The sequence below is a fragment of the Etheostoma cragini genome, chromosome 3 (genome assembly GCF_013103735.1).
Source record: "Etheostoma cragini isolate CJK2018 chromosome 3, CSU_Ecrag_1.0, whole genome shotgun sequence".
NCBI lineage: Eukaryota > Metazoa > Chordata > Actinopteri > Perciformes > Percidae > Etheostoma > Etheostoma cragini.
In genome coordinates this window covers 4,150,378-4,165,774 of record NC_048409.1, presented here as the reverse complement: position 1 = coordinate 4,165,774, position 15,397 = coordinate 4,150,378, and positions in this window count along the sequence as shown.

Here is a 15,397-nt window from a genome sequence, read left to right as displayed (position 1 = left end):
GCCATGGCTTCATTCATTATTGAACAACCCAGTGGAGCCGTTTTTAGAAATTCCATCACTTCCAACGGGGAATTAAAAAAACACCGGGCCAGAAGCTCCCTTGCAAACACATGCTAGATATTATTTACCCTCTTAAAGGCATGCAGTCAGATTCACAATATCTACTGATAACTGCAATTCTCATGACTCAGTGAATAGCATTGTGCCGTCTCCAAGTTTGGGCATGTGTAGAACATGGAAGCACTGCATTACACACTCAAAAATGTATGGGTTTGTGCAGAATTCGTGTATGGATGTTGAAATCCGTCAATGCATGTTGTGGCACACTTGTGCAAGCATATCTTGTGTGGAAAAAAAGGTCTCTGTTAAGATTAGATTAAGGATGAACCAGTGAGCATCATTAGCGGTGTCACGCAGCAGCCACCAGTAAAAAACTGAGTTCCTCAGAGCCTCTGGCTGAAGTCTGGGCCTGATGGCTGCAAGAGGCTGAAGCTGGAGGCTCACTGGAGGCAGCCCCAGACTGAGAAGAAGGCTCTAATTAGTAGGGACGTAGAATTAGTAAGGACTTGTTCAGTTCTTTTGGGAGGGGGAAGAGGAGGGCTATATTTAGTAAGGCCGCTGGAAGGCAGACAGATGTAATAAAATTGCAGTATAAAACAACATGGTTTTGAGGGCAGAGTGGACTGGAAGATGAAGTTCAAAGACGTTTTAGGGAAACACTGACAAGCTAGTAAACACATTGCACAGTGATGTGTCTACTAAATTGCAAAGAGGTATGGTGCAATGGAAAACCTGAAGATTATGTACAGAAGAGCAAAATGTTGCAAATGGGCAGCAACAGGAGAGCAAGTCAGAAACGAGTCCGAGAAAAGAAAAACATCAAGTTTATGAGGAGTTAACCAATTTGGAAGACTTTTAACTTAATATACGTTTTGGAAAAGACTAGCTGGAAGGCAGTTTTATGTTGTTTGCACCCCACTGGCTGAAACCCCAGGGTATATAATAGGCATGCCTTGAAATACATGTTATTAACTGTGAAGGGCAGCTTTAGGCATCCCAGCCCACAGCCTGCCAGGAATCCATTCGCAACACTTTATTGTATTTGATCGGAATTAGGCCTTACATAAGCTGTACAGCTATTCTACACTAAACGTTAGCTCACATGCAGTGCAGCTAGGCTGCTAACATTACCGTGACACTGCTGTCTTGCAGCTGCTACACCACGCTGCATGTCGGACTGCGAAAAAGGTGGAAGGGACAGTGATTTGTCATGAAAAAGTCCGGTTCTGTTGGACCAAGAGCTGACCAAATTCTTCCGTGGTGAAGCACATCATTTCTAAATGCTGCAGTCCTGCACACAAGGGCCTATCAACATCTGCTGGTTGCCTGCCTGATTTGCCGCCTTGCAACTTACAGAAAAAAGAATTGGTGAAGGAAGAAGGCCTACTGGAAAATGAGTTGTCAAAAAGCAACAGGTTTTTGATGGTGGTCAGTGTGGGGGGTGTTAGCCTCGGAGAGGGTGTGTGGGAGGGGACGACAGGGGAAGATAGCGTCTTATCTGGACTCTCTTTGAGCCTTAAAAGCTTTCAGGTGCAGAGCCCCATTGAGTGGATCCGGCCAGGCCAAGCTTTTTTTCTGTTCTTGGCAGCAGATGAGAGAACTGAATCCGACCCAGATAGCCGGGACTACATAGGGATCTGGGTAACACATTACTGCCACCCCAAAATGTGCCACCCGTCCCAACTGTGAGCGCTTGGCAACGCTGCACTTTATGTGAGAGCAAAGCTGGCAAAACAGGTGGGTTCCGTGAGCGTGCCCTGTGATTAGATCAGTCATTACCCCTGGCTTTGTTGACAGCAGAGCTAACCTCTCATTTCACAGGACCACCTGTACCGGAATGAGTTACTAACCCTTAACAGCAGATGATTCAATCTCTGGATTAAAAAAGAAAAGTCTTGGCTCACAGCGAGGATGTGTGTTTCCACTTATCTTCTAATGAGATTTAGATTCACAGTGCTGCACAGCCACTGTGTTTGTTTTTGTACCTCAGGATTTTATCACGGTTGTCCAGCGTCCAACAATGTTGACTTCCTCTTGTTGGTGTAGCCATATGCGTAGATTTGTGTTAGGGGGGTGTAGAGGGGCAGGGGATAGTTCCCTCTCCATTATTTAGAGGAGATAGATTTGTTCCTTTTCAAAACATTTAACAAGCCCACTCCCCAAAAAAACCACTGTAGTGGACCGTGCCATGTCTCCTTTCTCTTTTCTATTTCTCCGTGAAATGAAGCCGCCTTTAAGTGTGATCGGAAACATCCAGATTTATAAACGATCTGACGGAAGCCAGCAACTGTGAAACATGAAATAAAGATGTGATCTGTGCAGAAAAGGCAAAAATTGTTGCATAAAAATTCACCAGAATGCAGGAAATGAAGTGTTTGATCCTCAAAATGTTCAGGTGGAAGACAAGTCACTCCACGGTTATTTAATACATTACAACCCCACCGGTTACAATGTGCACCCCTCCACGCACACACACACATACACACAAGAACTGCACCCTTGAGTGTAGGTGTCCTCATGTTTTATTTTATTTTATTTTTATTTTTATTTTTTTTTTTATTTTTATTTTTATTTTTATTTTTATTTTTATTTATTTTTTTATTTTTATTTTTTTTTTATTTTTTTTTTTATTATTTCACTTTCTTTCATTTTATTTATTTTTTATTTTTTCAATCATTTTTATTTATTCTTTTTTATTCTTTTTTAAAATATATCTATTTATTAGTTTAATTATTTTTTGTTTGTTTATTTTTATTTATTTTTTATTTCTGGCCCTGGGTTGCATTCTCTGTCCCAGTGTTTTGTTTGTAATTGCTTGCTGCTGTTTACTTTTTGACTGCAGCTGTGAGGTTTTATCGTCCTCATCCTCCTCTTCTATTCTTCCATCTTCAGTTGACGGTTGGGTCGGGGACCACACATTGTGGAGGTGGAGCGCGGCTGGTAGGCTGGGTAACATATATTAGCCAGGCTGCCGTACATTTCGGTCCTATCATCATTCATCTAGCAGGCGGGCAGGCAGGCAGAGCGGAGGTGAGCAAGGCTGTGCGGAGGCTTGTGCTTGCAAAGCATGGAGGCCCACTCCCACCCCCATGACCCCCATTTCCCTCCTGGCTCGCTCATCTCATGGCCTAAAACTGAATCACGGAGCAGAGCACAGCTGACTGGCCTTGGGACAGGAGCAGCAGGAAGGGGCCTCTCTCCTCCACTGAGCCCCACGAGTGCACCGGCACAAAATATTGTTTTACAAAAAGAAAGCTACAAATAACCTCTGCAGTCCTTCAGCCATGGACAAATGCACAAATTGTTGTCTTACTAAGGGCTAGAAACAGTGTGGAACTTGTGTGTGGAAAAGAGAAACAGAGTCATTTAGTGTTGTTGTTCTTCAAATCAAAAAACAAGAAAACCAAAGTTGTGTAACAGGCCAATTTTGGTTTTTGCAAATTCCTTATTGTCATTAGTCCGTTTCGAATTGAAGAATATGGAAAGATGTGTATATGGAGCTTTCCACGGTGCAAATTAATGGAGCACCGGGGAAAACTCCAGCCTGCAGTCCGGCCTTTAGCTGTGTTTGGTTCCTTGTCTTACGTCTGTTTGTGTATATGTGTCTGTTTCTGCGTTTGTTGTTTTTGTCTCCCTCCCTCCCATCTTTCCTCTCTATGTTCTATTTTTTTTTCTTTTTATTTAATTTCCATTCATCCATCTTCATCCGCTTATCCGGTCTCAGGTCGCGGGGGCAGCTGCTCCAGCAGGGGACCCCAAACTTCCCTTTCCTGAGCCACATCAACCAGCTCCGACTGGGGGGATCCCGAGGCGTTCCCAGGCCAGGTTGGAGATATAATCTCTCCACCTAGTCCTGGGTCTTCCCAGAGGCCTCCTCCCAGCTGGACGTGCCTGGACCACCTCCCTAGGGAGGCGCCCAGGAGGCATCCTTACCAGATGCCCGAACCACCTCAACTGGCTCCTTTTGACGCGAAGGAGCAGCGTCTCTACTCCGAGCTCCTCTCGGATGACTGAGCTTCTCACCCTATCTCTAAGGGAGACGCAAGCCCCCCCTCCTGAGGAAACCAATTTTGGCTGCTTGTACCAGGGTCCCCTTTTTCGAGAACAAGACCCCAAGGTATTTAAACTCCTTCACTCGGGGTAAGGACTCACTCCATTTGTGAAGAAAGCACTCCATCGGTTTCCTGCTGAGAACCATGGCCTCAGATTTAGAGAAGCTGATCCTCATCCCAGCCGCTTCACACTGGGCTGCTAACCGATCCGGCGATTGCTGAAGGACACGTGTTCGCAACTGTTTGTTGCAGTTTACTTTTTAAGAATTAATTAAAAGAAATTCAGCACAAAAAAACATTTGTGATAACATTGAAAAATAATCTTAAAAAATGTCCAATATGTATCAAAACTGGGTGATTTTTTGTTGACGTAGAGAGCATGTCCCCAAACCGTTTCTGGTATTTCTCAGCATAATTGTGTTTTTGGGTGTTTCTTTAACACGGCTGATTGGTCCAATCTACCAACTAGCACCTCTAAAGCTTAATAATTACCATGTTATGGTGCAATAACTTAATACAATGCTTTGGAAAGATCACTACCACGGCACCAAACTTACATCATAGCAAGTCCTTCAGTTTAATGGTTGGTGCTGACATCTTGTTTTTCTCACAATCATTGGGCTAAGCTTATTTAACTTCTTCCCACTTGTGTAAACAATTTATTTGACTCAAGTGTTGTTCTCTTGAGACTGTTGCAAAGATCTTCTTATTCTGTTCCAAGATGTTTGCACTCACAGAGTTGTGTAACAAGAGAAGCCACAGTCCACGGAGCGGGAGATGTCTCACCCAGCCGAAAGACACAATGTTAAAGCCACAGTGCGCAGCTATCTTATGTTAATGAATATCCGTTACATTAAAGACATTGGCAAATGAGATGATACAAAGCTAATTAAGCCTATCAGCTCCACACAACTCTCTCTGTGTTTCTCAGCATGGTTATGTTTGCAGAATGGCGTAGTTTTGCACACAGCAGCTCGAGTGATGCGTTTAATGTCACCGCTGAGAAAGAACAACAGCAACAGTCAGCTTTGGAGACAAAGAGGAAATCAAAACTACAACATAAGGAGTTTTTCTGAAAAGTCCGTCATGTGTTTTAATCCTCCTTGTCCTTGTTGATTTGACAGGTTAGCTAGTAGTTTGGCACGGCCGGACCTTCCTCCACAGCGCTGTGCGGGACGGTCTGACTAGTTCACACAGTATTCCAGGATGGGAGAAAAATGTGCACTGGTTTATTGGCATTTCTTTAAACCAATCACAATCGTCTTGGCTCTAAGCTCCGGTGCCTCTGCAAAATAGTCTGGGGAAGGAACTTGTTTTGGTGGAACATGCGTACATTCAAAAGTTGTTTTAGTCGTGCAACTGAAAACTCAGATTGGACAGATAGTCTAGCTAGCAGTCTGGATTTACCCTGCAGAGATCTGAGGAGCAGTTAACCACAGTCCTTAGAAATCCAGCGGGCATTAGAACGCCAACACAAAGGAAGTGGAAGGTATTGGACATCCGGCCAAAATGAAAGACATCTGGCGGAATATCTGGCGGCACCTGAACAATACCGGAAGTGGAACGTTGTCAATGTAGACTAGTTAACCAGCAACTGCGTGGAGAAGGGGTCGGGGGCCTTGTGTCTTGTGGATGCTCTGACAGTGTTGTTGTCATTATTTAGAATTCTTCATGGGGGAAACTAAGCACTATAGCTTTAACACTCAGGGCTCTGTTTGAAAGATCTAAGGGCACTGCATGAAGCGCCTGGTGCAGGTGTGATTAGAGGAAAGGTGTTTTAGGAGTAACATGCAACAAACCAATCAGTGTCATTTCCCATTCTCTTTCAAAGCCAGGTGCATTTGTACCTTGGCACATTGCTATTATGATGGTGGCCTAGCAGTCATATTTTTATTGTAATCTTTTGCATGTGTGTGTGCTGCTGTGCTTCCCTGTGTGTGCAACAAGCATAGTGTGCAAATACACTGCATAATGAAATGCAGTGCTATTGACTTTAGACCAGGTTTTTCGTTGGTCAATGGTGTAATCGCTTCCCGCTGCCTCAAGATAACAATACACCAATGATTCACCTGAACACACCTCCGCTGTGAGACCATAAGACCAGCATGCCCATGGGCGCAAAGATGGAGGCAGGTGCATTTGCTGTTTAAACTACGTGGGTGAAGGACGGGAAATTAACAACTGCGTCAGTCTTTGCCCTCCTGTTGTCCTCGGGTCAAATTTGACCCCTTTAAAAAAAAGTCCATATCTGAAATATGGTTTTCTTTTTAATCAAATAACCACAAAAATTTGATTTTATTCCTTACAACGCTCTTTGCAAATACAGTTGATCACTTTCATTCTTGACTAAACTCATCTTTACGTTCCTCTGCTGTTAACGGTTAGTCAAAATAATTCATATTTTTGCTTTTTTAACTAACATATTGGGTATAATTCTATAAAAATGAGGGTTATTGACCATGAATTCCAAAAGGTACTGAAAAACTAGTGGTAATAAGGTGGAGTTAGCAAAAACAAAGTCTGAAAAAGGGAGGAAAATGTCAAAGTTTTGTCCAAGGAGGACAACAAAAGGGTTAAACTAGCAGAGACACGTGCGTCCTAGGGACCTCATGGAGACAGTTGAAGAACAGTTAGACACGAACCCGGATGTCAGGTCTACATGATGATTCTCTCCATTGTTAACTGTTGTGTTTTCCCCAAATGAGTTCCAGATTTTTAGGCATTCTATTGAAATACGGCTGACGTGAATGGAGCTTGCCCCAATGGACCCTTCCTGGGTTTGGGCTGAGCCCTGAATGTAGGTCTGGCTCCGCCCCCCTGGACAACATAACTGATTTGAAACATATTCCTCGTGATCTTTGTGATCTTTGAGACTGGTCATTAATATAAAATAATACATAAAATGAATTGTAATTCATGGGGTTTGTGAGATTATGAGGTCACAGAATGCTCAACAGGGTCTGACTGTGGTCTCTTTCGTACAGTGTGCTGGTGTGAGTGGAGCTTGCGACATGCTAGGTTGGGTATGTGAAGCAAAGGACTTCAGAGGGCCTGGCACTCTCTCTCTCTCTCTCTCTCTCTCTCTCTCTCTCTCTCTCATGAAGCAGAAAGCAGGTCCATGTCAGAGAGCGTGTGTGAAGTTCTGGACGAACTGACCTGGAAAGAGCCAGATGGGGATTGGGGTTTAAGTACCGAAGAGGCCTTCTGCAAACAACATGTGGAAAGGCTTTGGCGGCTAATGTAGCATGGAGTATTTATGTACTGAGCGCTGACTTGACCACTGTCCATCAGGATCTGGGGAGCTGATACGCCACATGCAGCCACCACTTCGGCAACAATTCCCACGTGACCACGCTGTCTGGACCAGTGGTGGGGGAAGTATTCAGATCCTTTACTGCAGTAAACCTGCTAATACAAAACTGTACAAAAGCTGTTACAAGTGATAGTCCTGCATTGAAAATATTACCTAAAGGTGCCCTGCCACGCAGAAAGACTTGATTTGTGCCAGTTCTCATTAATATTCAACAAGCTAAGCTGGTTGTACTCTGATTGGCTAACAGCTAGCCAATGCGAGCCTGACCATCACTATCCTCTACACAGCTCAACTGGGCGAGCTCATGAATAGCAATGAGCTCAGACAACATGATGTCAGACTGACCAGCTGTTGTGATTGGCCTCATTTCTCCTCTTATTTCTTTTTAGTGGCCAGAGCTGACAGAGGAGGTAGCTGTTCATTTCCACATTCACCACATAACACAACACATATGGATCTGACATATTTCAAAAAATGCAAGTAAAAACTGTTTTGTGTGGCAGGGCACCTTTAAGTTAAAGTATGTCAGTACCATCAGACAAATAAAGTATTAGAAGTAATGCAGATAAATCCTCCCATTTTAGAAAGTGTAAAGGATCCAAACAGTTGTGTGTTTAATGGTCTAATCATTTTTACATGTGTATTGTGTGCACAAATCTTAATGTGTAAAGCAACTAAAGCTGCCAGATGAATGTAGTGGAGTAAAAATACAACATTTGTCTCTGAAATGTAACCGAGTAGAAGTAGAAAGTGGCATGAAAAGAAGAGACTCAAGTAAAGTACAAGTACCTCAATATTTTGGACTTAAGTAAATTACTTAAAGTTCTTAAAGGTACAATCCACCACTGGTCTGGGCCCCCTCCCCCACCACCCTCTGCTCCAGCCTTTCTCCCCAAGGGACCCTCACGCTGCTCCTGGTTCAGCTGTTAAGTGTACAGTAGCTCACACCCACAATCCTCTCTGAGCAGGTGGTCTGTCATAGGTCTCTTTGTTTTCCAGAGTGTCCCACAGGCAGCTGAGGGCAGAGAACTAGAGGAACATGATACAATCTAACGCTTTAGGCGCTCTCTCTGCTTCAATTCATATAGTCGGGATGTCATCAGATCAGATTAGGAGAGAAACGCAGTGGTTTTCTCAATTAACCCTCATCTTGTCCTCGGGTCAAATTTGACCCATTACCAAAGGTTTCTTTATCAGAAATGTGTGTTTCTTTTAACCAAATTGTCAAAAATAAAAATACAACAAGGACGGTTCCCTACAATGCTCATAACACGTAAAATAAAGTTATCAGTACACTCATTACATTTGGTTTAGATCAATCAAATCCATCAATAATGACTATAAAAAGGAGAAAGAAATGTTCAAAAAAGCCTAAAAAAAGGAGAAAGAAATGTTCAAAAAAGCCTAAAAAAAGTAGAAAGAAATGTTCAATAAAAGTCAAATACCGCACAAAGAAATGGATAAAAACATTGGATAAAGTGACAAAAACGTCAGGAAAGTGTGAAGAAAAGAAAACCAAATAGTTTTAATTTTAAATTCATTCCCGGAAAAAAGGTTGAAAGGTCAATGGGAGACAACACAAGGGTTCATATTTTATCAGGTGGTTTTACATTCTGTGTTTCATAAAACTATATTGTAAATAAGGACAACAATGTTTTCTCAAAAGCCCTAAATTATTAAGTTTTGTTAAAACTTCAACTTTCTTTCATTCCCCCCCTGTCTCTCTGACCGGATTGGACAATGAATGGAGCAATATTTCTACCACTGAGGAATTATTGCTGTTCATTCTGTGAACTCTAGATTCTTACACAGTCTCCGTTATGTAACTTTAAATAGTAACGTCGGGCAAATTTGGCCTCTCTTTAGGTGCCAGAAGTGAAAATGACTCATCCTCAACATTTATTGTGTTCTCCTTTTAGAATGATGAAGACAACACAAAACACGATGAAGGCTCTACAGGACGAATCTTTCCCTTAGCCACTACCGTGTTTTAAGATTGAGATTAAGATTAATGTATCCTTTATTAGTCCCACAAGGGGACATTACAATTTACACTCTGTTGTTGTTACACACATTACACACAGGCCTGAATTACACACACATGCATGCATCAAATGGAGAGATGTCAGATTTGTAGGCATTCCATCATCAAACTTGCTTGAAAAATTGTGAAAATAGTTCTGGAAATGGAATTTTGGGATCGGACATTTTCCTGTTGATCTTCATGATCTTTGAAAAAGGTCCGTGATATAAAATGTGACATAAAATAAGTGTAATTCATGGGGTTTGTGAGATCAGGAGGTTATTTAGATGATTACCTTTTCAGGTTCTTTTCTCTTGTTTTTGTCACAAATGGTGTCCATTGTTAAATGTGTTTTTCAAAAAGTTTCTAAATCAGATATTTGAGTTTTCTTCAACTAAATTGTAAAAGACAACGTGGATGGTTCCATATAACGCTCCTCACAAGTTACATAACTGATCAGTTCACTTTTTTTTATTGGATTTTGGTGTTGAAGTTAAAGAAACAGAAATATTTGACAAAGACATTGTAAAAAGTGAGAAAGAACTCCGGGAAAAGTTAGAAAAGATCAAAAAGTGACAACAAATGTTGAGAAAAGCTTGATACCATTCTAATATCTTTACAGTAAATGGGAAGCTACAGCCAGCTACTGGCTAGCTTAGCTTAGCATACAGACTTGAAACAGAGGTAAAAAAACATGCCTACTAAACTAATTGACATGTTACATCTTGTTTGTTGTTGCCAATCATCCCAGATTTATAAAATATTGATCTCTCGTTTTGAATGTTGCCTAATACTTAATACTTACATTTTTTTATGACAACTAATTGAACATATACTAAACGTTCACTGTGATGGATTAGGTCAAAGTTGAAATCCTTTTGCATATAGTGTTACACTGAAATGAATGGGACTAATGGGCAGAGCTTGAAGTTGGTAAAAGCACAGTTCAGAAACTTAAAACTGCAGCGTGCTTTAAAAAATGATTAGCCGGAATGTTAAGTGTGCATAATGATTAGATTGGATCAGTTTAGATTAGATTCAACTTTATTGTTGTTACACATGTACATGTACAAGGCAACGAAATGCAGTTTAGGTCTAACCAGAAGTGCAATATCAGTAAGCGCAGGATATACAATGGTTTCACAAGTGCAGGATGGATATGTACTGAATAAATATAGAAATGAATACTATTATAAACAGAATTTTACAGCTGGATTATCTTTTGAATATAATATATAGATAACAAGTATTGTTAACAAGATTTACAGGGGAATATGTACTATGAATATATATAAACAGATGGCTATTACTATGAACAGAAGTTTTAAAGATAGATGTATATAATAAATTAGGTTAAAATGAGCAGTATAACAATGGATTTAGAGGTAGTACAAATAATCAAATAATAAATAATACTCATAATGATGAGTGGTAATTGGGCTGAAACAGGCATACATGCAGGTGTTTAAATAGCTATGTGACGTGTCTCATTGTCACTGTGACCCTCGTTTTCTTCTTCAAACTGTGTGTACTACAGCATTTGGGAAACACTTTGTATTATTATCCAATTTATCACCAGATGTACGACAGTGAGTTATCAGACGCAACAGAAGCCAACACTGTGGCACGCTGACAATTTCAATGTTGAGACGTTTCCCTAAAACCGAAAATTAGCTTCAAAAATGCTTTAAACATGACAGTGAAATTACTGTCTGGTTTCCACTGGCGTAATGGAGTTGTCAAACATTGTTTAACTCCTTCGTCTTCTAGCAAAAAACACTGTGTGTGTGATTTACGAGCACACCACTAATTTGTAAAGTGTGTGTGTGTGTGTGTGTGTGTGGGGGGGGGGGGGGGGGGGGGGGGGGGGGGGGGGGGATACTGGCTGGCAACATGCTCGCTGATTTAAGAGTGGCAGAAATGTGACACAGCAGAGTTTCTCAGTCGGCATCCTACAAGAGTTTGCCTAACATGCCGATTGAATATTTAATGTCAAAATGCATCAAAAATCGAATTAAAATCCACTTCTTCCATTCGCTTAATCCTTGTGTTGTCTTCCTGTTGACTTTGCACTTGGTCAAGAAGGACGCGGTCTTCATGAAGTATAAATTATAACTCAACTCTATTTCGCACCTTCTAGCCAACTTTTTTTTTTTTTTTAATTTATTGATCCCCAGTGTGGAAATTACAATTTACACTCATTTTGTTAGAACACACAGGCCTGAAATACGCACACATACTCAGGTCCTATACATGCACCAATGGAGAGATGTCAGAGTGGGGGGGGGCTGCGACTGCTGGGCAGGCATCCCTAGCAGTTTGGGGGTCGGTGCCTTGATCAAAAGCACATTGGCAGTGCCCAGGAGGGGAACTGGCATCTCTTCAGCCACTAGTACACCGGACTACGGACCGGGCTGCTGCCACACCCACGACTTCATTCCAACTCGTTACCATTAGTTTCACACGTAGTTTTGAATTTATGGTGAATAAACCTCACTTACTGTACACAATCATACCTCATTTTGGAATAAAATAAGCACACATTTTGAATTATGTAAGGAGGATCAGATGAATATATGTTGATGGATTATCACAGACTGGTATATGTCAATGTTAAGTCAGGACATTGTTTTAAAACCATTTCATTATTTGGAATATTTCTCTTGATCTACAGGTCAGTGTTCGTTCCTACCCTAACCTATGGTCATGAAGGCTGGGTCATGACCAAAACAACCAGATCCAGGGTACAAACGGCCAAAATGGGTTTCCTCAGGAAGGTGGCTGGCGTCTCCCTTAAAGATAGGGTGAGAAACTCAGTCATCAGAGAGGATCCCACTCAAAAGGAGCCAGTTGAGGTGGTTCGGGCATCTGGTAAGGATGCCTGCTGGGTGCCTCCCTAGGGAGGTGGTCCAGGCACGTCCAGCTGGGAGGAGGCCTCGGGGTAGACCTAGGACTATGTAGAGAGATAACATCTCCAACCTGGCCTGGGAACGCCTCGGGATCCCCCCAGTCGGAGCTTGTTTGATGTGGCTCGGGAAAGGGAAATTTGGGGTCCCCTGATGGAGCTGCTGCCCCCGCGACCCGATACCGGATAAGCGGATGAAGATGGATGGATGGATCAAATATTTATGATAAAGAAACCTTGAAAACGCCAAGACAACACAAGGGTTGAGTGGAATCATACGCAAGTTCACACTAACTTCACTAATTATTATTGTTCCTGTGACTTTCTGCACCTGACAACATGCCTTCAGGCTACAGAGATTTGAAACCTTAGACATAGAGGAGTAAATATATCTTCATCTCTAGTGCCTTAATGGAACCAGCTATGATCTCAGCTAACATCAAGTCAGTTCCTAACTCCCATGCTGCTACTAATGTTTGTTTGCATTACTCCACCCGTCTGTTGGCTCAATCTGAACCTCTACAACTGGTGATTAGCCTTTGCGCTGACATATTTATGCTGTTTCTGGGAAATTTACAGTAATGAAATCACTTTTTATTCGGCAACAAAGGAACCAAAGAGATGTATCTCTAGTACGGCATTTAAGCTTCACAGTCACTTTGAGTAAGTCAAAGGAGGATAGACCTAATCTTTCTAGCATATAGAGAGACTTTGTTCTTGTTTTTATTTAAACTGATGTAGAAAAAACTGAATATTTATATTTTCACATATATATTTACACTGATAAACACGCAGCCAACAGTGGCTCAATGTGCTGGAGACTCACATCAGATATGGACTGCCCTGTAAATTAACTCATTAGATCACCATGCAACACGGCTAGTAGATTTTTTAAGTTACTAGCCAATCAGATTTTCCACTAGCCACATGTTTCTTTGTTTTTCTCCTAGCTAACTTTACTTTAATTTCAGCTCCGCTGGTTTGTTTTGCGCCGTTCCGTTTGTCTTCGTAATCCATGCCGCACACGCACAAAGCCAATGGTTGCATGACACGTCACGACATAGTGGTCATTGGACATGTAGAGTTACAACTACAAGTGAAGTAGACACACACAACATTTCTAATTTTTAACCCTCCTGTTGTTCTCGGGTCAAATTTGACCCCTTTAAAAAATATCTATATCTGAAATATGGGTTTCTTTTTAACCAAATTACCTCGATAAATTGATTGGATTCCATATAACAATATTTGCAAATACTCACTTTCATTCCTCTGATCTTAACTTTAAGTCAAAATTATTCATAATTTCTGCTTTTTTAACTCAAATATTAGGTATGATTCTATACAAATTAGGGTTGTTGACCATGAATTCCAAAAAGTAATGTAAAACTAGTGGTAGTAAGGTGGTGTTCGTGAAAACTAACACCTAACACCACCACTGGGAAAACCAAAAAAGTCTGAAAAAGGGACAAAAAGGAAATTTTTCTGTCAGTTTTTGACTCAGAGGACAACACATGTCTTAAACCTGCATTTGGCGGGTTGGAGGGTATTAGTTAAAGCCCTGGATATGGAGATGCTTATAATTCTTCTGCGATATAATTATATATATTATAATTATAATGTAGCTGATTAACATTATAAAGAAGCTGCATGGTTTATTGCTGTATTTTATGAATTTTTCATAAAAAGTTAATGGCTAAATAGCTGGCTTTAGCCACCCTTTTATTGTTTTGAACTCCAGTTAGAAGCTAAAAGCTAATCCTCATAGCCTCAGAAACTAAATGTACATTATATAACCATATTAATAAATATGGTCTCCTTGAGTTTTGCTGTGTACAATGAAACATGGCTTGAAGTGCAGGTCTGCCCAGAGCTACACATTAAAAAATAATGTTAAAGGAACAACACACTGGTATTTATGACTCGGCGGGACGTTATCCCGTGATCTCAAACACCTCGGTGTAACATGTGACAGATGTTTCCGTGCATGACAGAGGTTAAAACCCTCCATCAATCGCTCTCGTCTTTCTGTTCCCTTCAGCTACTTTACAAGCTTCTATAATGGATACTTGCTCAGTCCGAAGTGGTTTCTGCTCATATGAAGGAGGTCATGAGAGCTTATCTGGTAGGAAAGAGGTCAGTAATTTCTCGTTATTTGGACCCTAGGAATTTTGCAAGTGGAATGAGATTTGTGTTGTCAATGTTGAAACAATGAACTGTATTTACATTCTTTGAATGGATAATATTGTTGTTTCCCAGTGTGGATTACCACTTAGAGGTGTATGAAGAGTTACATCTAGAATGGTGGAGTTACGGTCCTTTTTGCAGTTCAGCAAAGTACAGGCACGCTGGAGGACTGGGTTTGTGCAGAACAATGTAAAGACACAACACCATGTTCTATTTAATTTGAATGTGCTCTAAAGGTGAAATATAAGAGAATAGATGAGGAAACTGTGTGAATACTTTTATCAGCAGCTCAAGTTTGGACACACATGGCAACATAAAGCCGTACTCAGAGACTCGGATCTGTTCCATAAGCTCATACCTTTTCCAAAACCACCAACCCTGGCACCGGCATGCTTCCATTCACACATACAGTAGCCAGGTAAACAAACACCAGCAGAGGGAAAGAAACTGTCTACATGGCTTGTGGGTTTTACAGAGTGACACACAAGTATGTGACCGGCTGTTGCTGTCTCCACTCGCTGCATGGTTGTTGTAAGGTAAAGACATTAAAGCATTACATTTTTTTTTTTTTCTTCAAAAACAAACTTGAACCCCGTATTGCCTTCCCCCCATCTGGAAGCAGTAGAGGACTTGTCTGAAAGATAAAAAAAACGATATGAATTGCTGCTGGCAACTCAAATGTCCAGTCTGGGATCAATTACTAAGACAGGATAGAGAGAGAGAGAGAGAGAGAGAGAGAGAAGAGTGGAGCACAGATTCTATATCACAGTCTGGTCCAGCATAGGCATGTAGCCCACATACACCCACCCACCCACACACACACACACACACACACACACACACACACACTTACACTA